Genomic DNA, 27,781 nt, shown 5'->3' with positions numbered 1-27,781 from the left:
AACACAACAGTCAGTGATGGAAGGATGGAACACAACAGTCAATGATGGAAGGATGGAACACAACAGTCACTGATGGAAGGATGGAACACAACAGTCAATGATGGAAGGATGGAACACAACAGTCACTGATGGAAGGCTGGAACACAACAGTCACTGATGGATGGCTGGAACACAACAGTCACTGATGGAAGGATGGAACACAACAATCAATGATGGAAGGATGGAACACAACAGTCACTGATGGAAGGATGGAACACAACAGTCACTGATGGAAGGATGGAACACAACAGTCAGTGATGGAAGGCTGAAACACAACAGTCACTGATGGAAGGCTGGAACACAACAGTCAATGATGGAAGGCTGGAACACAACAGTCAATGATGGAAGGATGGAACACAACAGTCAATGATGGAAGGATGGAACACAACAGTCAATGATGGAAGGATGGAACACAACTGTCAATGATGGAAAGATGGAACACAACAGTCAATGATGGAAGGATGGAACACAACAGTCAATGATGGAAGGATGGAACACAACAGTCAATGATGGAAGGCTGGAACACAACAGTCACTGATGGAAGGATGGAACACAACAGTCACTGATGGAAGGATGGAACACAACAATCACTGATGGAAGGATGGAACACAACAGTCACTGATGGAAGGATGGAACACAACAATCACTGATGGAAGGATGGAACACAACAGTCACTGATGGAAGGCTGGAACACAACAATCACTGATGGAAGGCTGGAACACAACAGTCACTGATGGAAGGCTGGAACACAACAGTCAGTGATGGAAGGCTGGAACACAACAGTCACTGATGGAAGGCTGGAACACAACAGTCACTGATGGAAGGCTGGAACACAACAATCACTGATGGAAGGCTGGAACACAACAGTCACTGATGGAAGGCTGGAACACAACAGTCACTGATGGAAGGCTGGAACACAACAATCACTGATGGAAGGCTGGAACATAACAGTCAGTGATGGAAGGCTGGAACACAACAGTCACTGATGGAAGGATGGAACACAACAGTCAGTGATGGAAGGATGGAACACAACAGTCAGTGATGGAAGGCTGGAACACAACAGTCACTGATGGAAGGATGGAACACAACAGTCACTGATGGAAGGATGGAACACAACAGTCACTGATGGAAGGCTGGAACACAACAGTCACTGATGGAAGGCTGGAACACAACAGTCAGTGATGGAAGGCTGGAACACAACAGTCACTGATGGAAGGCTGGAACACAACAGTCACTGATGGAAGGCTAGAACACAACAGTCACTGATGGAAGGCTGGAACACAACAGTCAGTGGTGGAAGGCTGGAACACAACAGTCACTGATGGAAGGATGGAACACAACAGTCACTGATGGAAGGCTGGAACACAACAGTCACTGATGGAAGGATGGAACACAACAGTCAGTGATGGAAGGCTGGAACACAACAGTCACTGATGGAAGGCTGGAACACAACAGTCAGTGATGGAAGGGTGGAACACAACAGTCACTGATGGAAGGATGGAACACAACAATAAATGATGGAAGGCTGGAACACAACAGTCACTGATGGAAGGCTGGAACACAACATTCACTGATGGAAGGATGGAACACAACAGTCAGTGATGGAAGGCTGGAACACAACAGTGACTGATGGAAGGATGGAACACAACAGTAAATGATGGAAGGATGGAACACAACAGTCACTGATGGAAGGCTGGAACACAACAATAAATGATGGAAGGATGGAACACAACAGTCACTGATGGAAGGATGGAACACAACAATCAATGATGGAAGGCTGGAACACAACAGTCAATGATGGAAGGCTGGAACACAACAGTCAATGATGGAAGGATGGAACACAACAGTCAGTGATGGAAGGATGGAACACAACAGTCACTGATGGAAGGCTGGAACACAACAGTCAGTGATGTAAGGATGGAACACAGCAGTCACTGATGGAAGGATGGAACACAACAGTCAGTGATGGAAGGCTGGAACACAACAGTCAATGATGGAAGGATGGAACACAACAGTCAGTGATGGAAGGCTGGAACACAACAGTCAGTGATGGAAGGATGGAACACAACAGTCAGTGATGGAAGGATGGAACACAACAGTCAGTAATGGAAGAATGGAACACAACAGTCAATGATGGAAGGATGGAACACAACAGTCAGTGATGGAAGGATGGAACACAACAGTCAGTGATGGAAGGATGGAACACAACAGTCACTGATGGAAGGCTGGAACACAACAGTCAGTGATGGAAGGATGGAACACAACAGTCAGTGATGGAAGGATGGAACACAACAGTCACTGATGGAAGGCTGGAACACAACAGTCAATGATGGAAGGATGGAACACAACAGTCAGTGATGGAAGGATGGAACACAACAGTCAGTGATGGAAGGATGGAACACAACAGTCACTGATGGAAGGCTGGAACACAACAGTCAATGATGGAAGGATGGAACACAACAGTCAGTGATGGAAGGATGGAACACAACAGTCACTGATGGAAGGCTGGAACACAACAGTCAATGATGGAAGGCTGGAACACAACAGTCAGTGATGGAAGGCTGGAACACAACAGTCAGTGATGGAAGGATGGAACACAACAGTCAATGATGGAAGGATGGAACACAACAGTCAGTGATGGAAGGATGGAACACAACAGTCAATGACGGAAGGCTGGAACACAACAGTCAGTGATGGAAGGCTGGAACACAACAGTCAGTGATGGAAGGCTGGAACATAACAGTCAATGATGGAAGGCTGGAACACAACAGTCACTGATGGAAGGATGGAACACAACAGTCAATGATGAAAGGATGGAACACAACAGTCAATGATGGAAGGATGGAACACAACAGTCACTGATGGAAGGATGGAACACAACAGTCAATGATGGAAGGATGGAACACAACAGTCACTGATGGAAGGCTGGAACACAACAGTCAATGATGGAAGGCTCGAACACAACAGTCACTGATGGAAGGATGGAACACAACAGTCAGTGATGGAAGGATGGAACACAACAGTCACTGATGGAAGGATGGAACACAACAGTCATTGATGGAAGGCTGGAACACAACAGTCAGTGATGGAAGGCTGGAACACAACAGTCAATGATGGAAGGCTGGAACACAACAGTCAATGATGGAAGGATGGAACACAACAGTCAATGATGGAAGGATGGAACACAACAGTCAATGATGGAAGGATGGAACACAACAGTCACTGATGGAAGGCTGGAACACAACCGTCACTGATGGAAGGCTGGAACACAACAGTCAGTGATGGAAGGATGGAACACAACAGTCAGTGATGGAAGGCTGGAACACAACAGTCAATGATGGAAGGCTGGAACACAACAGTCAATGATGGAAGGATGGAACACAACAGTCAGTGATGGAAGGATGGAACACAACAGTCAATGATGGAAGGCTGGAACACAACAGTCAATGATGGAAGGCTGGAACACAACAGTCAGTGATGGAAGGATGGAACACAACAGTCAATGATGGAAGGCTGGAACACAACAGTCAGTGATGGAAGGATGGAACACAACAGTCAATGATGGAAGGATGGAACACAACAGTCACTGATGGAAGGATGGAACACAACAGTCAATGATGGAAGGATGGAACACAACAGTCACTGATGGAAGGCTGGAACACAACAGTCACTGATGGATGGCTGGAACACAACAGTCACTGATGGAAGGATGGAACACAACAATCAATGATGGAAGGATGGAACACAACAGTCACTGATGGAAGGATGGAACACAACAGTCACTGATGGAAGGATGGAACACAACAGTCAGTGATGGAAGGCTGAAACACAACAGTCACTGATGGAAGGCTGGAACACAACAGTCAATGATGGAAGGCTGGAACACAACAGTCAATGATGGAAGGATGGAACACATCAGTCAATGATGGAAGGATGGAACACAACAGTCAATGATGGAAGGATGGAACACAACTGTCAATGATGGAAAGATGGAACACAACAGTCAATGATGGAAGGATGGAACACAACAGTCAATGATGGAAGGATGGAACACAACAGTCAATGATGGAAGGCTGGAACACAACAGTCACTGATGGAAGGATGGAACACAACAGTCACTGATGGAAGGATGGAACACAACAATCACTGATGGAAGGATGGAACACAACAGTCACTGATGGAAGGATGGAACACAACAATCACTGATGGAAGGATGGAACACAACAGTCACTGATGGAAGGCTGGAACACAACAATCACTGATGGAAGGCTGGAACACAACAGTCACTGATGGAAGGCTGGAACACAACAGTCAGTGATGGAAGGCTGGAACACAACAGTCACTGATGGAAGGCTGGAACACAACAGTCACTGATGGAAGGCTGGAACACAACAATCACTGATGGAAGGCTGGAACACAACAGTCACTGATGGAAGGCTGGAACACAACAGTCACTGATGGAAGGCTGGAACACAACAATCACTGATGGAAGGCTGGAACATAACAGTCAGTGATGGAAGGCTGGAACACAACAGTCACTTATGGAAGGATGGAACACAACAGTCAGTGATGGAAGGATGGAACACAACAGTCAGTGATGGAAGGCTGGAACACAACAGTCACTGATGGAAGGATGGAACACAACAGTCACTGATGGAAGGATGGAACACAACAGTCACTGATGGAAGGCTGGAACACAACAGTCACTGATGGAAGGCTGGAACACAACAGTCAGTGATGGAAGGCTGGAACACAACAGTCACTGATGGAAGGCTGGAACACAACAGTCACTGATGGAAGGCTAGAACACAACAGTCACTGATGGAAGGCTGGAACACAACAGTCAGTGGTGGAAGGCTGGAACACAACAGTCACTGATGGAAGGATGGAACACAACAGTCACTGATGGAAGGCTGGAACACAACAGTCACTGATGGAAGGATGGAACACAACAGTCAGTGATGGAAGGCTGGAACACAACAGTCACTGATGGAAGGCTGGAACACAACAGTCAGTGATGGAAGGGTGGAACACAACAGTCACTGATGGAAGGATGGAACACAACAATAAATGATGGAAGGCTGGAACACAACAGTCACTGATGGAAGGCTGGAACACAACATTCACTGATGGAAGGATGGAACACAACAGTCAGTGATGGAAGGCTGGAACACAACAGTGACTGATGGAAGGATGGAACACAACAGTAAATGATGGAAGGATGGAACACAACAGTCACTGATGGAAGGCTGGAACACAACAATAAATGATGGAAGGATGGAACACAACAGTCACTGATGGAAGGATGGAACACAACAATCAATGATGGAAGGCTGGAACACAACAGTCACTGATGGAAGGCTGGAACACAACAATAAATGATGGAAGGATGGAACACAACAGTCAATGATGGAAGGATGGAACACAACAGTCACTGATGGAAGGATGGAACACAACAGTCAATGATGGAAGGATGGAACACAACAGTCACTGATGGAAGGATGGAACACAACAGTCAGTGATGGAAGGCTGGAACACAACAGTCAGTGATGGAAGGCTGGAACACAACAGTCACTGATGGAAGGATGGAACACAACAGTCAGTGATGGAAGGCTGGAACACAACAGTCACTGATGGAAGGCTGGAACACAACAGTCACTGATGGAAGGCTGGAACACAACAGTCACTGATGGAAGGCTGGAACACAACAGTCACTGATGGAAGGCTGGAACACAACAGTCACTGATGGAAGGATGGAACACAACAGTCAGTGATGGAAGGCTGGAACACAACAGTCACTGATGGAAGGCTGGAACACAACAGTCACTGATGGAAGGCTGGAACACAACAGTCACTGATGGGAGGATGGAACACAACAGTCACTGATGGAAGGATGGAACACAACAGTCACTGATGGAAGGATGGAACACAACAGTCACTGATGGAAGGCTGGAACACAACAGTCACTGATGGAAGGCTGGAACACAACAGTCACTGATGGAAGGATGGAACACAACAGTCACTGATGGAAGGCTGGAACACAACAGTCACTGATGGAAGGCTGGAACACAACAGTCACTGATGGAAGGATGGAACACAACAGTCACTGATGGAAGGATGGAACACAACAGTCACTGATGGAAGGCTGGAACACAACAGTCACTGATGGAAGGATGGAACACAACAGTCACTGATGGAAGGCTGGAACACAACAGTCACTGATGGAAGGATGGAACACAACAGTCACTGATGGAAGGATGGAACACAACAGTCACTGATGGAAGGCTGGAACACAACAGTCACTGATGGAAGGATGGAACACAACAGTCAGTGATGGAAGGCTGGAACACAACAGTCACTGATGGAAGGATGGAACACAACAGTCACTGATGGAAGGATGGAACACAACAGTCACTGATGGAAGGATGGAACTCAACAGTCACTGATGGAAGGCTGGAACACAACAGTCACTGATGGAAGGATGGAACACAACAGTCACTGATGGAAGGATGGAACACAACAGTCACTGATGGAAGGCTGGAACACAACAGTCACTGATGGAAGGATGGAACACAACAGTCAGTGATGGAAGGCTGGAACACAACAGTCACTGATGGAAGGATGGAACACAACAGTCACTGATGGAAGGCTGGAACACAACAGTCACTGATGGAAGGCTGGAACACAACAGTCAGTGATGGAAGGCTGGAACATAACAGTCAGTGATGGAAGGATGGAACACAACAATCACTGATGGAAGGCTGGAACACAACAGTCAGTGATGGAAGGCTGGAACACAACAGTCAATGATGGAAGGCTGGAACACAACAGTCAGTGATGGAAGGATGGAACACAACAGTCAGTGATGGAAGGCTGGAACACAACAGTCACTGATGGAAGGATGGAACACAACAGTCAATGTTGGAAGGATGGAACACAACAGTCACTGATGGAAGGATGGAACACAACAGTCACTGATGGAAGGCTGGAACACAACAGTCAGTGATGGAAGGCTGGAACACAACAGTCACTGATGGAAGGATGGAACACAACAGTCAATGATGGAAGGATGGAGCACAACAGTCACTGATGGAAGGATGGAACACAACAGTCACTGATGGAAGGATGGAACACAACAGTCAGTGATGTAAGGATGGAACACAACAGTCACTGATGGAAGGCTGGAACACAACAGTCACTGATGGAAGGCTGGAACACAACAGTCAGTGATGGAAGGCTGGAACACAACAGTCAGTGATGGAAGGATGGAACACAACAGTCAGTGATGGAAGGATGGAACACAACAGTCAATGATGGAAGGCTGGAACACAACAGTCAGTGATGGAAGGATGGAACACAACAGTCAGTGATGGAAGGCTGGAACACAACAGTCACTGATAGAAGGCTGGAACACAACAGTCAGTGATGGAAGGCTGGAACACATCAGTCACTGATGGAAGGCTGGAACACAACAGTCAGTGATGGAAGGCTGGAACACAACAGTCAATGATGGAAGGCTGGAACACAACAGTCAGTGATGGAAGGCTGGAACACAACAGTCAATGATGGAAGGCTGGAACACAACAGTCAATGATGGAAGGATGGAACACAACAGTCACTGATGGATGGCTGGAACACAACAGTCAGTGATGGAAGGCTGGAACACAACAGTCACTGATGGAAGGATGGAACACAACAGTCACTGATGGAAGGATGGAACACAACAGTCACTGATGGAAGGATGGAACACAACAGTCAATGATGGAAGGATGGAACACAACAGTCACTGATGGAAGGATGGAACACAACAGTCACTGATGGAAGGATGGAACACAACAGTCACTGATGGAAGGATGGAACACAACAGTCACTGATGGAAGGATGGAACACAACAGTCACTGATGGAAGGATGGAACACAACAGTCACTGAAGGAAGGATGGAACACAACAGTCAATGATGGAAGGATGGAACACAACAGTCACTGATGGAAGGATGGAACACAACAGTCAATGATGGAAGGATGGAACACAACAGTCACTGATGGAAGGATGGAACACAACAGTCAATGATGGAAGGATGGAACACAACAGTCACTGATGGAAGGATGGAACACAACAGTCACTGATGGAAGGATGGAACACAACAGTCACTGATGGAAGGATGGAACACAACAGTCACTGATGGAAGGCTGGAACACAACAGTCACTGATGGAAGGATGGAACACAACAGTCAATGATGGAAGGATGGAACACAACAGTCACTGATGGAAGGATGGAACACAACAGTCACTGATGGAAGGCTGGAACACAACAGTCACTGATGGAAGGCTGGAACACAACAGTCAATGATGGAAGGCTGGAACACAACAGTCACTGATGGAAGGATGGAACACAACAGTCAATGATGGAAGGATGGAACACAACAGTCACTGATGGAAGGCTGGAACACAACAGTCACTGATGGAAGGATGGAACACAACAGTCAATGATGGAAGGCTGGAACACAACAGTCACTGATGGAAGGATGGAACACAACAGTCAATGATGGAAGGATGGAACACAACAGTCAATGATGGAAGGCTGGAACACAACAGTCACTGATGGATGGATGGAACACAACAGTCAATGATGGAAGGATGGAACACAACAGTCAATGATGGAAGGATGGAACACAACAGTCAATGATGGAAGGATGGAACGCGGATAAACTTTTGTTTACATTTACCACGTAATTTATTTCATGTTATGTTATGTTATATTTTATTAAAGTGTAAATCCGAGGCAGTGGCCAGGGTTTATTTAAGCTTGTGTGAGCTCGTGAAGCAGTGACCAGGGTTTATTTAAGCTTGTGTGAGCTCGTGAAGCAGTGGCCAGCGTTTATTTAAGCTTGTGTGAGCTCGTGGGTGATAAGGATTACATTTGTTACATTACATCCATGATAGGGATTACCTGTGATTATCTTTGTTATATCACATCGATGATAGGTATTTCCTGGGATTACCTCTGTTATAGATTACTTCTTTACATTATAGACTTCATTTGTGATTCTCATATAATTTCTGGAAATCTAATCTAATAGATTATATAAATTACATCCATGATAGGGATTACCTGCGATTACTTTTGTTGTCACACATATGATAGACATGTCCTCGGTTATATAACATCCATGATAGGAATTATCTCTTTTATATATTATGTGCATTATAGGCTTTACTTGCGATTGTCGCATAATTTCTGGAACTTCTAATACATTATATAAATTGATACAGAGGATTTTTGTTATTGACCTAAACCCGCGCTGTCAGAGAGCCAGCGATGGTTGGGTCAGCATCGCCTCGTCCAGATTCCTCTATCGACTTGTTTCCTGAGGTTTCTACCAATAAGCTTCTCAGCTCGACAGGCTTATAGTTGGAAAGGCTCTTTCTATCATCATTTTTTAAATGTATACCAACTCAGTGTTCTCAAAATATTCCTTCGTTTGTTTGCTGATCATCTCTACACAAAAAAAAAAAAATGAAATATAAATTTTGCCAAGAGTTGAGAGTAATTTTTTTTTCGCACAGTTATAACACAGGGTGTTGTCGCTTCTGTTCACTTTGTTTACGTTACTATTCCATGGTAGTTCTATTATGTACGCTTTGGCGTACTGTTTCTGTCTGCCTAGAACTTCATCAAGTTATATTTCACTCTGTGTAGCATAATTAAGCTCCATTAAACACAATCACTTGTACTAAGTTCAGATCACCTGTAACAGTGATTATGTTTGTACTTAGTGAGTTCAGATCATCTCTTCCTGGAATTTGTTTTATTTGAGAGTTAATACTGTGTCAGTGTTGGTAGTTTATGCTCAGTCTCTAGGGTTGGGGCTTTCAAGGTGCTGTTGTATTGTGTGTGAGTGTACTCACCTAATTGTGGTTGCAGGGGTCAAGATTCAGCTCCTGGCCCCGCCTCTTCACTGATCTCTACTAGATCCTCCCTCTGCTTCCTGAGCTTTGTCATACCTCGTCTTAAAGCTATGTATGGTTCCTGCCTCCACTACATCACTTGCTAGGCTATTCTACTTTTTGACGAGTCTGTGACTGAAGAACTACTTCCTAACATGCCTGTGACTCGTCTGAATCTTCAGCTTCCAATTTTGACCCAATGTCTCTGTGTCCCCTTTCTGTATGTTGTTATCATGTCTCTCCTGACCCTCCTGTCCTCCAATGTCATCAGCCCGATTTCCCTCACCCTTTCGTCGTAGGACATTCTCCTTAGCTCTGGAACTAGCCTTGTTGCAGACCTTTGTACTTTCTCTAATTTCTTGACGTGCTTGACCAGGTGTGGGTTCCAAACTGGTGCTGCATACTCCAGTATGGGCCTGACGTACACAGTGTACAGGGCCTTGAACGATTCCTTTCTAAGGTGTCGGAACGCTATTCTCAGGTTTGCAAGGCGCCCATATGCTGCAGCAGTTATCTGGTTGATGTGTGCCTTCGGAGACGTGCTCGGTGTTATGGTCACCCCAAGATCTTTCTCCTTGAGTAAGGTTTGCAGCCTTTGTCCACCTAGCCTATATTCTGTCTGCGGTCTTCTTTGCCCTTTGCATTTGGCAGGGTTGAATTCGAGAAGCCAGTTGCTGGACCAGGTGTCCAGCCTGTCCAGGTCTCTTTGTGATCCTGCCTGATCCTCATCTGATTTAATCCTTATTAACTTCATATCATCTGCGAACAGGGACACTTCAGAGTCTATCCCTTCCATCATGTCATTCACATATATCAAAAATAGCACTGGTCCTAGGGCTGACCCCTGACGCCTGATCCTCCAGTTTCTGTACTAATCTCTCGTGAGGAACTGTGTTGAAGGCCTTCCTGCAGTCTAGGAAAATGCAGTCAACCCATCCCTCTCTCTCGTGTTTTCTGTTACCTTGTCATAATACTCCAGAAGGTTTGTAACACAGGATTTCCCTTCCATGAATCCGTGCTGGTTGTCGTATATAATCTTGTTCCGTTCCAGGTGCTCCACCACTCTCCTGATAATCTTCTCCATGACTTTGCATACTATACACGTCAGAGACACTGGTCTGAAGTTTAGTGCCTCATTTCTGTCTCCTTTCTTAAAAATGGGGACTGCATTTGCCGTCTTCCATACCTCAGGTAGTTGCCCAGTTTCAAGGGATGTATTGAAGATTGTGGTTAGTGGCACGCACAGCGCCTCCACTCCTTCTCTTAGGACCCATGAGAGATGTTGTCCAGACCCCTCGCCTTTGAGGTATCGATGTCACTTAGCAGCTTCTGCGCCTCCTCCTAAGTTGTTTGTATGTCATCCAACACCTGTTGGTATATTCGCTGTTGGTGTTCCCCTATGCTGTCCTCTCAGAGCCCTTCCTGTCTGTACTGTAAATACTTCCTTAAATCTCATGTTGAGTTCCTCTCATATCTCGTGATCATTTCCTGTGAGCTCCCCACCTTCTTTCCTCAACCTGATCACCTGATCTTTGACTGTTGTCTTCCTCCTAATGTGGCTGTACAGCAGTTTCGGGTCAGACTTGACTTTCGATGCTATGTTATTTTCATACTGTCACTGGGCCTCCCTCCTTACTTGTGCATACTCGTTCCTGGCTCTTCGACTAATCTCCTTATTTTCCTGTGTTCTTTGCCTTATGTACTTTTTTCCATTCTCTATTACACTTAGTTTTTGCCTCCTTATACCGTCGGGTAAGCCAAGGGCTCGTTCTGGTCTTCCCATTATTTCTGTTACCCTTGGGAACAAACCTTTCTTCTGCCTCCTTGCATTTTGTTGTTACGTATTCCATTATTTCGTTTACCGACTTTTATTCCAGTTCTCTGTGCCACTGAACCTCTTACAGGAAGTTCCTCAAACCTTTGTAGTTCCCCGGTTTATAGTCTGGCTTTTCCCATTCAACTCCTGTTACCCTCTTGTAACTCTACTATGTATTCAAAACACAGAACCACGTGGTAACTAGCTAGTAGGGGCCTCTCGTATGTGATGTCCTCAATGTCTGAACTGCTCAGGGTGAACACAAGGTCCAGTCTTGCTGGTTCATCCTTCTCTCTCTCTCTGGTAGTGTCCTTAACATGTTGATGCATGAGATTTTCCAGTACCACATCCATCATCTTGGCTCTCCATGTTTCGGGACCCCCGTGGTGTGTGTGTGTGTGTGTGTGTGTGTGTGTGTGTGTGTGTGTGTGTGTGTGTGTGTGTGTGTGTGTGTGTGTGTGTGTGTGTGTTTGTGTGTGTGTTTGTGTGTTTGTGTGTTTTTGTGTGTATGTGTTTGCGTGTGTGCGTCTGGTCCCCCATATGGCTCTAGCTTTTCCCTGTCAATCTCTTTATGAATGAAATCCCCCATTATAAGCAATTTTGTCTTACCCATATGAGCCCTCCTGGCCACTTCAGCTAGTGTATCCACCATTGCCCTATTGCACACATCATACTCTTCTCTTGTCCTCCTGCTGTTAAGTGGTGGGTTAAACATCACTGCTATCATCACCTTTGGACCCCCAGTCTGAAGTGTTCCTACAATGAAGTCGCCTGTTTCCCTTCTTTCCATTCCTTTCATCTCCTCAAAACTCCACTGGTTACTGATGAGCAATGCTACTCCTCCCCCTCCTCTGTTCTCTCTGTCTTTCCTCATAATCTGATACCCAGGTGGAAAGATTGCATCTGTTATCATCCGTGTCAATTTTGTCTCTGTTAGTGCTATGATGTCAGGTGATGCATCAATGATGCGTTCTTGCCACTCTTCACTCTTATTTGTTATTCCATCTGCATTGGTGTACTATACCTTTAACTTCCTTTCCCTTACTGTATTTTGGGAGATGGAAGAGGAAGGTGCAGGCTGGGAGGGTGGGAAGCAGGGCAGAATATTATGGGAGGCTGCTGTGATTGTGGAATTACTGCTTAGGGGGGTGGTGGCTATGGAGTGTGGTTCATTTCTGTTCTGCTTGAAGGACAGGAGTAGGAGACAGAGAGTTTGCTTTCCTGGGGCTGGGATGGAGGATATTGTTAGCCGTCTGGATGACATCATGAGAGGTAATGGGAGCAATCCTATTATCTGTCTCAGTGCTGGAGGCAACGATGCTGGCAGACATAGGAGTGAAGACCTGATTAGCAGGTATAGGTCAGCAATAGAAATAATTAGGAGTAAGGGTGGGAACCCTGTCATATGTGGTATTTTGCCAAGGAGAGGAGTTGGAAATGAATGGTTGTCCAGGGCAATTGGTGTCAATTGCTGGCTGGACAAATACTGTAAGGAAAATGCGGTAACATTCATTGACAACTGGGACCTCTTCTATGGCAGAAATGACATGTATGCCAGGGATGGGGTTCACTTATCTAGGTCTGGGGTGGTAGCACTGGCAACTGCAGTGGAGGGAGCAGTTATGACTTTAAACTAGGAATAGTTAGTGGTATGGGTTTTGGCAGGAAAACAGTGAAGTCCCAGTGTAGTAATATTACGAGTTCTAGGGGAACTAGTAATAAACAGAACGAGGTAGATATTGAAAAGCCAGGGACTTTGGGTGATAAGGACAGTAATAGGTTTAGTAGAAAAACAGAAATGAGCAGGAAGGGTAAAGAGAAAGGAGAGTCTTTCAATGTTTATTATGCTGATTGCCGTAGTGCTAGGAATAAGATGGATGAGTTGAGATTAGTTGCTAGTGCAGGTAACATTGATGTATTTGCCTTAACTGAGACGTGGTTTAATTCAAAAAGTCGGGACATGCCTGCGGAATGTTATATTCAGGGTTTTAAATTGTTCCAAGTAGATAGAAGTATCGGGAAGGGGGGTGTTGTGGCATTGTATGTCCGAGATCGCTTGAACTGTTGCATAAAAACGGGATTAAGTCTGAAGTAACACATACAGAGTCTGTTTGGATAGAATTTTCAGAGGGGCATGAAAAACTGATTTTAGGAGTGATATACCGTCCCCCAAACTTAGATAGGGACCATGGGAGACTACTATGGGAGGAAATTGTTAAGGCCACAAGGCACGATAATGTAGTAATTCTAGGAGACTTTAACTTTAGTCATATTGATTGGAATTTCTTGACTGGGAATTTAGAATCATACGACTTCTTAGAAGTAGTTCAGGATTGTTTTTTGAAGCAGTTTGTGACAGAACCTACAAGGGGAAATAACCTGCTTGACTTAGTTATGGCAAACAATGAATCTCTTGTTAATAATTTAGAAATTTCAGAGGAACTGGGTGCTAGCGACCACAAATCAATTACATTTAGCATTGAATGGAAGTACGATAGTAGCGATAACTCAGTAACAGTCCCAGATTTTCGCTTAGCAGATTACGATGGGCTTAGAGAACACTTATCATCTGTTGACTGGAGTAACGAAGTGAGCTATCAATATGACAATTTTCTGAACACTATACATGCTGCTCAAAGAACGTTTATCGCATATAAAGAAATTAGATCAAATAGAAATGACCCAAAATGGATGAATAATGGGCTCAAATATCATCTAGGACATAAGAAAGGAAATTATAGGCGTATCAAAAGAGGTGAGAGTCATCTTATGAATCAGTATATTGACATTAAGAGGGACATTAAAAAGGGGATAAGAAAAGCTTAAAGGGACTATGAAATTAAAGTTGCTAGGGATTCTAAAACTAACCCAAAAAGTTTTTTCCAGGTCTATAGAACAAAAGTTAGAGATAAGATAGGTCCCCTTAAAAATAACTATGGGCACCTTACTGACAAAGAGAATGAAATGTGCTCGATTTTTAATAATTATTTTCTCTCAGTTTTTACACAGGAAGACACTAACAATATTCCAGTAATTAATTTTTATAGTGGGCTAGAAGAAGATAAATTATGTAACATCACAGTCACTAGTGAAATGGTTGTGAAGCAGATAGACAGACTGAAGCAAAATAAGTGGCCGGGTCCTGATGAGGTTTTTTCAAGGGTTCTTAAGGAATGCAAAATGGAAGTCTGTGAACCATTAACTAATATTTTTAATTTATCTCTTCAAACAGGTGTAGTGTCTGATATGTGGAAGATGGCTAATGTAATTCCTATTTCTAAAACAGGGGACAAGTCGTTACCGTCAAATTACTGCCCAATAAGCCTGACCTCAATTGTAGGCAAATTACTAGAGTCAATTATAGCTGAGATTATAAGAAGCCATCTCGATAAGCATAGCTTGATTAATGATACTCAGCATGGATTCACAAGAGGCCTGTCTTGTCTAACTAATTTATTAACTTTCTTCAGTAAAGCTTTTGAGGCTGTTGACCACGATAAAGAATTTGATATTATTTACTTAGATTTTAGTAAGGGTTTTGATAGAGTTCCACACCATAGACTGTTAAAGAAAGTGGCAGCTCATGGCATTGGGGGAAAAGTGCTCTCGTGGATCGAGTCATGGCTCACTGACAGGAAGCAGAGAGTGTCCATAAATGGGGTTAAATCCGAGTGGGGATCTGTAACAAGTGGCGTTCCACAGGAATCAGTCTTGGGCCCGTTGTTGTTTATAATATATATCAATGATCTTGATGAGGGAATTACTAGTGATATGAGCAAATTCGCCGATGACACAAAGATAGGTAGGATAATTGATTCAAACGTAGATGTTATGGAACTTCAGGAGGATTTAAACAAAGTCTATTCTTGGTCAGAAAAGTGGCAGATGCAGTTCAATGTAGATAAATGCAAGGTTCTGAAGCTTGGGAGTGCCCATAGCCCTAGTACTTATAAGTTAAATGATGTAGAACTTAGCCATAATTGAGAAAAGGACTTGGGGGTTATGATGAGCAGCAACCTTAAACCAAGACAGCAATGCCTAAGCGTACGTAATAAGGCAAATAGATTACTGGGATTTATATCAAGAAGTGTAAGCAACAGAAGTCCAGAGGTCATACTGCAGCTTCATACATCATTAGTAAGGCCTCACCTAGATTATGCAGCTCAGCTCTGGTCTCCATATTACAGAATGGACATAAATTCGTTAGAAAACATTCAGTGTAGGATGACTAAATTAATACATAGCATTAGAAATCTTCCTTATGAAGAAAGATTGAAGACTCTTAAGTTACATTCACTTGTTAGACGAAGAATGAGGAGAGACCTGATCGAAGTGTATAAGTGGAAGATAGGTATTAATAAAGGGGATATTAATAAGGTCTTGAGGATGTCTCTCCAAGAGAGAACCCGCAGTAATGGATTTAAATTAGATAAGTTTAGATTTAGAAAGGACATAGGAAAGTATTGGTTTGGAAATAGGGTAGTTGATGAGTGGAACAGTCTGCCTAGTTGGGTTATTGAGGCTGGGACTTTGGGTAGTTTCAAATTTAGGTTGGATAAGTACATGAGTGGGAGGGGTTGGATTTGAGTGGGACTTTCACATCAGAGCTTATTTCTTGGGTGGCATTGAAAATTGGGTTGGGCAAATGTTTTGTTAGTGTGATGAATTGTAAAGGACCTGCCTAGTATGGGCCAACAGGCCTCCTGCAGTGTTCCTCCTTTCTTATGTTCTTATGTTCTTATGTTACTGTGTTTGGCTGATATGTGGTGACAGGGGTTGAGAGGTTTCTGTAAGCATTTGTGTTTGATGTTCCCCCAAAGGCTGAGCTTTCCTGTCTGTCGTTGCCTGTCCTGCCTCTCTTTCCTTCTAATGGTTTTGTCTTGCTCTCACTTTCAGTTGTTCTCTTTCCTTTCTTGTTCTCTCTCGATTGAGGTACACTTTTTGATAATCTGGAGAGTCCTTTAACAGTGGTTTCTGTTGTAGTATCCTGTTCCGTACCACATCTGTCTTGAATGTCAATTTGATTGGTCGACTTTTTTTTTCCCTCGAATACCCCCCCTCCCAAGTCTGTGAAAATGTTCTACCTGAGACATGTCCCTTTCTCCTGTTATTGCAATGATGTTCTTAATCTCTGTTTCCTCCCAATGCTTTCTTTCATCATAGGTCTGCCCTTCAGCCTCCTGAAGCCGATGAATAATTATTGACCTCTTCATCTCCTCTTCCCATTTCTTTTCCCTCTGTACCTCTGCATCTGATTTAAGCATCTCCTTTGCTGTTTCCCTAATTATCTTCCAGACACACTGATGGCCTGATATTAATGCTGCAAAAGACTGCTTAGCTCCATCCCCCTCCTTCAGTCCCCTTGCTGCCTGCTGATGTTCCCTTTTCAGTCATCTTGCTCCTTTTGGACCTCATCTTTATATCCTGCTTCAGAACATTCATTTCTTCCTTCAGTCTCTGTATCTTTGCCTCAGCTACTATAGCTCGTGATTCCCACTTCTTGCTCTCTGCAGATATCTGCTCTAACATGTTATTGCAAAGCTCGTTTAACCTTTTTTTCCCATTTTTGTTCCATTTTGTTTTTGAGCTATTCTACCCATTCTTCCTTTTCCGACCAGCCATCATCGGTTCCCTTTCCTTTACGTCCTCCCTTTTGAAAGCCTATTTGTGTATGTGTGTGTGTGTGTGTGTACTCACCTAATTGTACTCACCTAATTGTGGTTGCAGGGGTCGAGACTCAGCTCCTGGACCCGCCTCTTCACCGACCTCTACTAGGTCCTCTCTCCCAATGCTCCATGAGCTTTATCATACCTCGTCTTAAAACTATGTATAGTTCCTGCCTCCACTACATCGCTTGCCAGACTATTCCACTTCCTAACTAGTCTATGACTGAAGAAATACTTCCTAACATCCCTTTGACTCATTTGAGTCTTCAGCTTCCAATTGTGACCCCTTTTTTCTGTGTCCCATCTCTGGAACTTCCTGTTTCTGTCCACCTTGTCTATTTCACGCAGTATTTTGTATGTCGTTATCATGTCTCCTCCGACCCTCCTGTCCTCCAGTGTTGTCAGACCGATTTCCATTAACCTTTCTTCATAGGACATTCCCCTTAGCTCTGGAACTAGCCTTGTTGCAAACCTATGCATTTCTCTAATTTCTTGACGTGGTTGACCAGGTGTGGGTTCCAAACTGGTGCTGCGTATTCCAGTATGGACCTGACGTACACAGTGTATAAAGTCTTGAACGAATACTTACTGAGGTACCGGAACGCTATTCCCAGGTTTGCCAGGGGCCCATATGCCGCAGCAGTTATCTGGTTAATGTGTGCTTCTGGCGATGTACTCGGTATTATACTCACTCCTAGGTCTTTCTCGTTGAGTGAGGTTTGCAGCCTTTGGCCACCTAGCCTATAGTCTGTCTGCAGTCTTCTTTGCCCTCCTCCGATCTTCATGACTTTGCATTTGGCGGGGTTAAATTCTAGGAGCCAGTTTCTGGAGCACACATCCAGCCTGTCCAGGTCTCTTTGTAGACCTATCTGGTCCGCTTCTGATTTAATTCTCCTCATTAACTTCACATCATCTGCAAACAGGGACACTTCTGAGTCTATCCCTTTCGTCATGTCGTTCACATATACCAAGAATAGCACTGGTCCCAGGACTGACCCCTGTGGAACCCCGCTCGTCACAGGCGCCCACTGTGATACCTCTTCACGGACCATGACTCGCTGTTGCCTCTCTGTTAGTTATTCTCTGATCCATTGCAGTGCCCTTCCTGTTATACGTGCCTGTTCCTCTAGCTTCTGTACTAATCTCTTGTGAGGAACTGTGTTGAAGGCCTTCTTGCAGTCCAATAAAATGCAATCAATCCATACCTCCCTCTCATTTCTTACTTCAGTTACCTTGTCATAAAACTCTAGTAGGTTTGTGACACATGATTTGCCTTCCATGAATCCGTGCTGGCTGTCGTTTATAATCTTGTTCCACTCCAGGTGCTCCACCACTCTCCTCCTGATTATCTTTTCCAAGACTTTGCATACTATACATGTCAGTGACACTGGTCTATAATTTAGTGCTTCATTTCTGTTTCCCTTCTTAAAGTTGGGGACTACATTTGCCTTCTTCCATACTTCAGGTAGTTGCCTAGTTTCAAGGGAAGTGTTGAAGATTTTGGTTAGTGGCACACATAGTGTCCCTGCTCCCTCTCTAAGGACCCACGGAGAGATGTTGTCCGGTCCCACCGCCTTTGAGGTATCAAGGTCACTTAGGAGCTTCTCCACCTCCTCCTCAGGTGTGTGTAATTCATCCAACACTTGTTGGTATATCCCTTGTTGCTGTACGCCACTGTTTTGTCTTCCCGTTGTCCCTTCAGCCTCCACTGTAAATACTTCCTGAAATCTCATGTTGAGCTCCTCACATACCTCCTGGTCGTTTCTTGTGAGCTCCCCACCTTCTTTCCTCAGCCTGATTACCTGGTCCTTGACTGTTGTCTTCCTCCTGATGTGGCTGTAGAGTAGTTTCGGGTCCGACTTGACTTTCGATGCTATGTCATTTTTATACTGCCGCTGTGCCTCCCTCCTTATCTGTGCATACTCATTTCTAGCTCGTCGACTAATCTCTTTATTCTCCTGAGTCGTTTGCCTTCTGTACTTTTTCCATTCTCTAGAGCACTTAGTTTTTGCCTCCCTGCACCTTCGGGTAAACCATTATTTCTGTTACCCTTGGGAACAAACCTTTCTTCTGCCTCCTTGCATTTTGTTGTTACAAAGTCCATCATTTCGTTAACTGATTTTCCTATGAACTCCTGTTCCCACTGAACCTCCTGCAGGAAGGTTCTCATTCTTGTGTAGTCCCCCCTTTTATAGTTTAGCTTTTCCCTTTCTACTCCTGTTACCCTCTCCACTTTTAGCTCCACGATGTATTCAAAGCTCATAACTACGTGGTCACTAGCTACTCAGGGTGTGTGTGTGTGTGAGTGTGTGTGTGTGTGTGTGTGTGTGTGTGTGTGTGTGTGTGTGTGTGTGTGTGTGTGTGTGTGTGTGTGTGTGTGTGTGTGTGTGTGTGTGTATGTACTCACTTGTGGTTGCAGGGATCGAGTCACAGCTCCTGGCCCCGCCTCTTCATTGATCGCTACTAGGTCTTCTCTCTCCCTGCTCCATGAGCTTTATCAAACCTCGTCTTAAAATTACGTATGATTCCTGCCTTCACTACATCACTTCCTAACATACCTGTGACTCATCTAAGTCTTCATCTTCCAATTGTGACCCCTTATTTCTGTGTCCCGTCTCTGGAACATCCTGTCTTTGTCTACCTTGTCAATTCCTCGCAGTATTTTATATATCGTTATCAAATCTCCCCTAACCTAACCTAACCTAACCAAACTCTCCTGTCCTCCAGTGTCGTCAGACCGATTTCCCTTAACCTTTCTTTGTAGGACATTCCCCTTAGTGCACACCTTTGCACTTTCTCTAATTTCACGTACAGTGTGTACAATAGAAGAGTTATGCTCGTGGTATCTCGTCTTCAGTGCTCTGTTCATCACATAAATTCTTTAAAATTTCCACTAGTTGCAGCACTTACTAATTCCTCCTTTAATACATTCCACTGGTCAATCACACTATTGTCGAAGAAAAAAAAAGTACTCTCCTTTCCACTCTACCTGTTCCTCAATTTGCAACAGTGGCCTCTTGTTATCCCTGTTGCAGTTACTAAGAAATCGTCTTTATCTACTCTTTCAAGTCCTTGCAAGAACGTACATGCAGTTATCTCGTCTATCAACCAACATGGATAACTTTAATGTTTTCAACCTTTCATCGTAGTTCATAACCATGGCAGCCATTTTGTAGTTCTTCTTTGGACATTTTCTAACTTATCTATTTGTTTTTCCTTGGTGCTGCATATTCCAGTTGTCCTAAGTTTTTAAGATTTCGCCCTTCATACATTTGAAAGCTGTTTTGTAGTTCGTCAGTGTAGCAGTTGAGTCTCACAGTTTTATTTATGTGATCTTCCGGTTACAACTTTTTTGTTAATAATGTAATAATAACTCTTTGTTAATAATAACTCTTTGTTAATAATAACTCTGTGTTAGTAATAACTCTTTGTTAATAATAACTTTCTCTTTTTATCTAATATTTCAATGTTTCCCTCGTAGTTTAAATTCGTCAGATAGCATTACATGGTATTTATCTGCCTTAACTTCCATTATTCATCTATCACTCCATGTTCTCAGTTGATCTAAATCCTCTTGTCAAGATTTACAGCAATTTTTAATATTAATTTTACTTAAGATATTTGCATCATCTGCAAACACATTCATATTTTTTTATTCCTTCTGGTAAATTATTTATTTAGATTGGAACATTATTAGAAGAAATACAGACCCTTGTGGCACCCCACTCGTCACATCCACCCATACAGACACCTTTCCTCTTAAAACTGTTCGCATTTTCCTCTCAAACAACAGTCTCTTATCCCTTATAATAATCCACCTGAAATTCCTCCAATTTTTTGCAGTTTCCAAATTAATCTTTCACTGGAAACTCTATCTAAAGGTTTATTAAAGTCAAGGCAAATATAATCTGTCCATTTATTTCATTCTTGAACAATTTTCGTAACTCTGTCATAATAACTTTAACAAGTTTGCAGATTAAAAACTAAATTGTTTACCAGTTAGTATGTTATTGTCAAAGTGTTGAATTCGTTTCTCTCTAATGGCTTTTTCCAGTTTTTTTTGCAACAACTAAACCGTTCAATAGTTTAAAGGGCCTTCCCTTGTATTTAAATACAAACACACTGTCTGCCATCTCCCATGTGTTTGATACTTTACCTTCCTGTAGTTAAATCTCAAAAATAATCTGAAGTGGACAACATAATTCTTCCGTACATTTTTCTATGACTCAAGATACTATCCCATCTGGTTCTATACTTTTTCTTATCAGTATCTAGTAAGTTTTCTTTCCTTCTCTCTAGTTGGACCAACATGTGATTCAACTGTCTATCTGGGACTAAACTTTCCTACGTGAAAAGTATCTCCTGTAAACAAAGTCTCAAACTTTCTGTTAAATTTTACATCTAATTCCTCTTTGATTTTCTTCTCGTCATTCATTCTTTGCATTTTGTTTTTGATATTTAGTTTTCGTTTTATTAACTTCAATAAAATATTTGCTTCTACCTTTCTCTCGTCTTCTGTTTCCTTTTGAAAATTCTTCTCTCTCTTTCTCCTAATATTTGTATATTCATTTCTAGTTTCTTTGAATCTTTGATTAGTTTTGGGATTGATCCGCTGCTTCTATTTTTTTTAGCTCTCCATCACCTTCCAATAAACTATTCTTTATTATCCTATCTTATATTTTTATCTGGAACAATTGATTAATTTCATTTTCATATTCGCTACACAGTTTGTACCGATTATTTATATCTGTCGCTTGTAATACATTGTTACATTCACTTTCACTGAAATACCGGTTCAGAACACTGTAATTCCTGTTTATCAACTTCTCTTTTATCTCCTGAGTTATATTTCACTTTATATGTTATTTCCAGTAGTTTTTTACAAGTGGGTTTATTAAATATTTTTTGTTGGTAATTTCCTCCAATGTTGGAGTAAGAAATAAATCTAATGTTGATGTTGTGTTGCTGCCTCTCATTGATGGTGTGTTGCTGCCTCTCATTGATGGTGTGTTGCTGCCTCTCATTGATGGTGTGTTGCTGCCTCTCATTGATGGTGTGTTGCTGCCTCTCATTGATGGTGTGTTGCTGCCTCTCATTGATGGTGTGTTGCTGCCTCTCATTGATGGTGTGTTGCTGCCTCTCATTGATGATGTGTTGCTGCCTCTCATTGATGATGTGTTGCTACCTCTCATTGATGGTGTGTTGCTGCCTCTCATTGATGGTGTGTTGCTGCCTCTCATTGATGGTGTGTTGCTGCCTCTCATTGATGGTGTGTTGTTGCCTCTCATTGATGATGTGTTGCTGCCTCTCATTGATGGTGTGTTTCTGCCTCTCATTGATTGTGTGTTGCTGCCTCTCATTGATGGTGTGTTGTTGCCTCTCATTGATGGTGTGTTGCTGCCTCTCATTGATGGTGTGTTGTTGCCTCTCATTGATGATGTGTTGCTGCCTCTCATTGATGATGTGTTGCTGCCTCTCATTGATGGTGTGTTGCTGCCTCTCATTGATGGTGTGTTGCTGCCTCTCATTGATGGTGTGTTGCTGCCTCTCATTGATGGTGTGTTGCTGCCTCTCATTGATGATGTGTTGCTGCCTCTCATTGATGATGTGTTGCTGCCTCTCATTGATGGTGTGTTGCTGGCTCTCATTGATGGTGTGTTGCTGCCTCTCATTGATGGTGTGTTGCTGCCTCTCATTGATGGTGTGTTGCTGCCTCTCATTGATGGTGTGTTGCTGCCTCTCATTGATGATGTGTTGCTGCCTCTCATTGATGATGTGTTGCTGCCTCTCATTGATGGTGTGTTGCTGCCTCTCATTGATGGTGTGTTGCTGCCTCTCATTGATGGTGTGTTGCTGCCTCTCATTGATGGTGTGTTGCTGCCTCTCATTGATGATGTGTTGCTGCCTCTCATTGATGGTGTGTTGCTGTCTCTCATTGATGGTGTGTTGCTGCCTCTCATTGATGTTGTGTTGCTGCCTCTCATTGATGATGTGTTGCTGCCTCTCATTGATGGTGTGTTGTTGCCTCTCATTGATGGTGTGTTGCTGCCTCTCATTGATGGTGTGTTGTTGCCTCTCATTGATGGTGTGTTGCTGAATCTCATTGACGGTGTGTTGCTACCTCTCAGTGACGGTGTGTTGCTGCCTCTCATTGATGATGTGTTGTTGCCTCTCATTGATGGTGTGTTGCTGCCTCTCATTGATGGTGTGTTGTTGCCTCTCATTGATGATGTGTTGCTGCCTCTCATTGATGGTGTGTTGCTGCCTCTCATTGATGGTGTGTTGCTGCCTCTCATTGATGGTGTGTTGCTGCCTCTCATTGATGGTGTGTTGCTGCCTCTCATTGATGGTGTGTTGCTGCCTCTCATTGATGGTGTGTTGCTGCCTCTCATTGATGATGTGTTGCTGCCTCTCATTGATGGTGTGTTGCTGCCTCTCATTGATGGTGTGTTGCTGCCTCTCATTGATGGTGTGTTGTTGCCTCTCATTGATGGTGTGTTGCTGCCTCTCATTGATGATGTGTTGCTGCCTCTCATTGATGGTGTGTTGCTGCCTCTCATTGATGGTGTGTTGTTGCCTCTCATTGATGGTGTGTTGTTGCCTCACATTGATGGTGTGTTGCTGCCTCTCATTGATGGTGTGTTGCTGCCTCTCATTGATGGTGTGTTGCTGCCTCTCATTGATGATGTGTTGTTGCCTCTCATTGATGGTGTGTTGCTGCCTCTCATTGATGGTGTGTTGCTGCCACTCACTGACGGTGTGTTGCTGCCTCTTACTGACGGTGTGTTGCTGCCTCTCACTGACGGTGTGTTGCTGCCTCTCACTGACGGTGTGTTGCTGCCTCTCACTGACGGTGTGTTGCTTCCACTCACTGACGGTGTGTTGCTGCCTCTCACTAACGGTGTGTTGCTGCCACTCACTGACGGTGTGTTGCTGCCTCTCACTGACGGTGTGTTACTGCCTCTCACTGACGGTGTGTTGCTTCCACTCACTGACGGTGTGTTGCTTCCACTCACTGACGGTGTGTTGCTGCCTCTTTCTGACGGTGTGTTGCTTCCACTCACTGACGGTGTGTTGCTGCCTCTCACTGACGGTGTGTTGCTGCCACTCACTGACGGTGTGTTGCTGCCTCTCACTGACGGTGTGTTGCTTCCACTCACTGACGGTGTGTTGCTGCCTCTCACTGACGGTGTGTTGCTGCCTCTCACTGACGGTGTGTTGCTTCCACTCACTGACGGTGTGTTGCTGTCTCTCACTAACGGTGTGTTGCTTCCACTCACTGACGGTGTGTTGCTGCCTCTCACTAACGGTGTGTTGCTGCCACTCACTGACGGTGTGTTGCTGCCTCTCACTTACGGTGTGTTGCTGCCTCTCACTGACGGTGTGTTGCTGCCACTCACTGACGGTGTGTTCCTGCCTCTCACTGACGGTGTGCTGCTGCCACTCACTGACGGTGTGTTGCTGCCTCTCACTGACGGTGTGTTGCTGCCACTCACTGACGGTGTGTTGCTGCCTCTCACTGACGGTGTGTTGCTGCCACTCACTGACGGTGTGTTGCTGCCTCTCACTGATGGTGTGCTGCTGCCACTCACTGACGGTGTGTTGCTGCCTCTCACTGACGGTGTGTTGCTGCCTCTCACTGACGGTGTGTTGCTGCCTCTCACTGACGGTGTGTTGCTGCCACTCACTGACGGTGTGTTGCTGCCTCTCACTGACGGTGTGTTGCTGCCTCTCACTGACGGTGTGTTGCTGCCTCTCACTGACGGTGTGTTGCTGCCTCTCACTGACGGTGTGTTGCTGCCACTCACTGACGGTGTGTTGCTGCCACTCACTGATGGTGTGCTGCTGCCACTCACTGACGGTGTGTTGCTGCCTCTCACTGACGGTGTGTTGCTGCCTCTCACTGACGGTGTGTTGCTGCCACTCACTGACGGTGTGTTGCTGCCACTCACTGACGGTGTGTTGCTGCCTCTCACTGACGGTGTGTTGCTGCCTCTCACTGACGGTGTGTTGCTGCCTCTCACTGACGGTGTGTTGCTGCCTCTCACTGACGGTGTGTTGCTGCCTCTCACTGACGGTGTGTTGCTGCCTCTCACTGACGGTGTGTTGCTGCCTCTCACTGACGGTGTGTTGCTGCCTCTCACTGACGGTGTGTTGCTGCCTCTCACTGACGGTGTGTTGCTGCCTCTCACTGACGGTGTGTTGCTGCCTCTCACTGACGGTGTGTTGCTGCCACTCACTGACGGTGTGTTGCTGCCACTCACTGACGGTGTGTTGCTGCCTCTCACTGACGGTGTGTTGCTGCCTCTCACTGACGGTGTGTTGCTGCCTCTCACTGACGGTGTGTTGCTTCCACTCACTGACGGTGTGTTGCTGCCTCTCACTGACGGTGTGTTGCTGCCTCTCACTGACGGTGTGTTGCTGCCACTCACTGACGGTGTGTTGCTGCCTCTCACTGACGGTGTGTTGCTGCCTCTCACTGACGGTGTGTTGCTGCCTCTCACTGACGGTGTGTTGCTGCCTCTCACTGACGGTGTGTTGCTGCCTCTCACTGACGGTGTGTTGCTGCCTCTCACTGACGGTGTGTTGCTGCCACTCACTGACGGTGTGTTGCTGCCACTCACTGACGGTGTGTTGCTGCCTCTCACTGACGGTGTGTTGCTGCCTCTCACTGACGGTGTGTTGCTGCCTCTCACTGACGGTGTGTTGCTGCCTCTCACTGACGGTGTGTTGCTGCCTCTCATTCCTGTGGCTTCATTAATATACTGACGCATATAAAAAAAACTGCCTTTTCCATTATATAAAAAAATCAGCCGACCATTAATTTACAGTTTCAGCCTCATAGGCCGCCCAATTCTTGTCTTTAAATTAAAACCTCCAAGTACAATAACTTTTTCCTCATGATGTTCACTTGTCATCAGAAGTTCACTCAGTATATTATGTAATTCCATAGTTATCCTATTGAACTTTTCTCTTTCCCGATTATTATTATATAGTGACGGATTTATGTTTACCTTTAAGAGTTTCTCATCTTCATTTTGTTCTCTTATCCCTCAAATTTAAAGATTTTCAATGGTTTAGATTTCAGTTTCCGTAACTGGAAGAGATTCTTTACCAGTCTTGCCTGTCTTTCTTCTGTCTTCTCTACTCTGTCTGTCTGTCTGTCTGTCTTCTCTGTCTGCCTGTCTGTCTGTCTGTCTTCTCTGTCTGTCTGTCTTCTCTGTCTGTCTGTCTTCTCTGTCTGTCTGTCTGTCTGTCTGTCTATCTGTCTGTCTTCTCTGTCTGTCTGTTTTCTCTGTCTGTCTGTCTTCTCTGTCTGTCTGTCTGTCTGTCTGTCTGTCTATCTGTCTGTCTGTCGTCTCTGTCTGTCTGTCTGTCTTCTCTGTCTGTCTGTCTGTCGTCTCTGTCTGTCTGTCTGGCTTCTATGTCTGTCAGTCTGTCTCTGTCTCTGTCAATCTCTCTCTCTCTCTCTCTCTCTCTCTCTCTCTCTCTCTCTCTCTTCTCATTTAAAATATATTTCTCAAGTTTGGTTGCACTTCCATAAACTACATCAGATATCTTTTCATTTATAATATCCACTGGTATACTGTGAATTTCATGTAACCTGTAGTTGCCAGCGGTCGCAATATACACAACGAGAAGCAATTATTACTACAGAAAAAGCGTCCTTCCTCCAAAATTTCCACCAGTCAACTATAGTGATAATATAGCATTTATTGTGGTGGAGACGAAAAAAAAAACACTAGAAAAGCTAGATACAGCTCGACCGTTCGTCACTGTAGGAACTGCCAGAAATCACGGGCTCTTCAACACGCAAGTTATACTTTTGTATCAATCAAATCACATATTACTCGGGTAGATAATTTCAAGTAGATCCTTCATGTGTTAGCCCAAATCACCGACTAGTATGTTTTAAATAAGTGACCCACTGATCAGATCAGATCGACTGGTCCGAACCCTCGACTGGTCCGAACCCTTGATGGTCCGAACCCTTGACTGGTTTCAAACGGATTCGTTGGACAATAAAGCAGACTGTAAACGGATGGGGTTGTAGGCGCCCTTATCAAACACAAACAATAAATGTAAATCAGGAACGTACACGGTAAGCTGTCCAATATACAAGTACAGTTAGAAATAGAAATACAAATAGCTAGAGCTTCATTTAAGGAGGTTATTAATAGAGTATTCAAGAGGTTGCTAGTAGAATTATAGTAAATCAACCATTCAAATCATTATGAAGCTCTGTATAGTCTGCAGTCAATCAAACAAACGGGCTTCCACATGGATAAATTGTCATTTTTGTGGAAATTGG

This window comes from Cherax quadricarinatus, chromosome 17 (genome assembly GCF_038502225.1).
Source record: "Cherax quadricarinatus isolate ZL_2023a chromosome 17, ASM3850222v1, whole genome shotgun sequence".
Taxonomy (NCBI): domain Eukaryota; kingdom Metazoa; phylum Arthropoda; class Malacostraca; order Decapoda; family Parastacidae; genus Cherax; species Cherax quadricarinatus.
Note: the sequence above shows the minus strand (reverse complement) of the source record.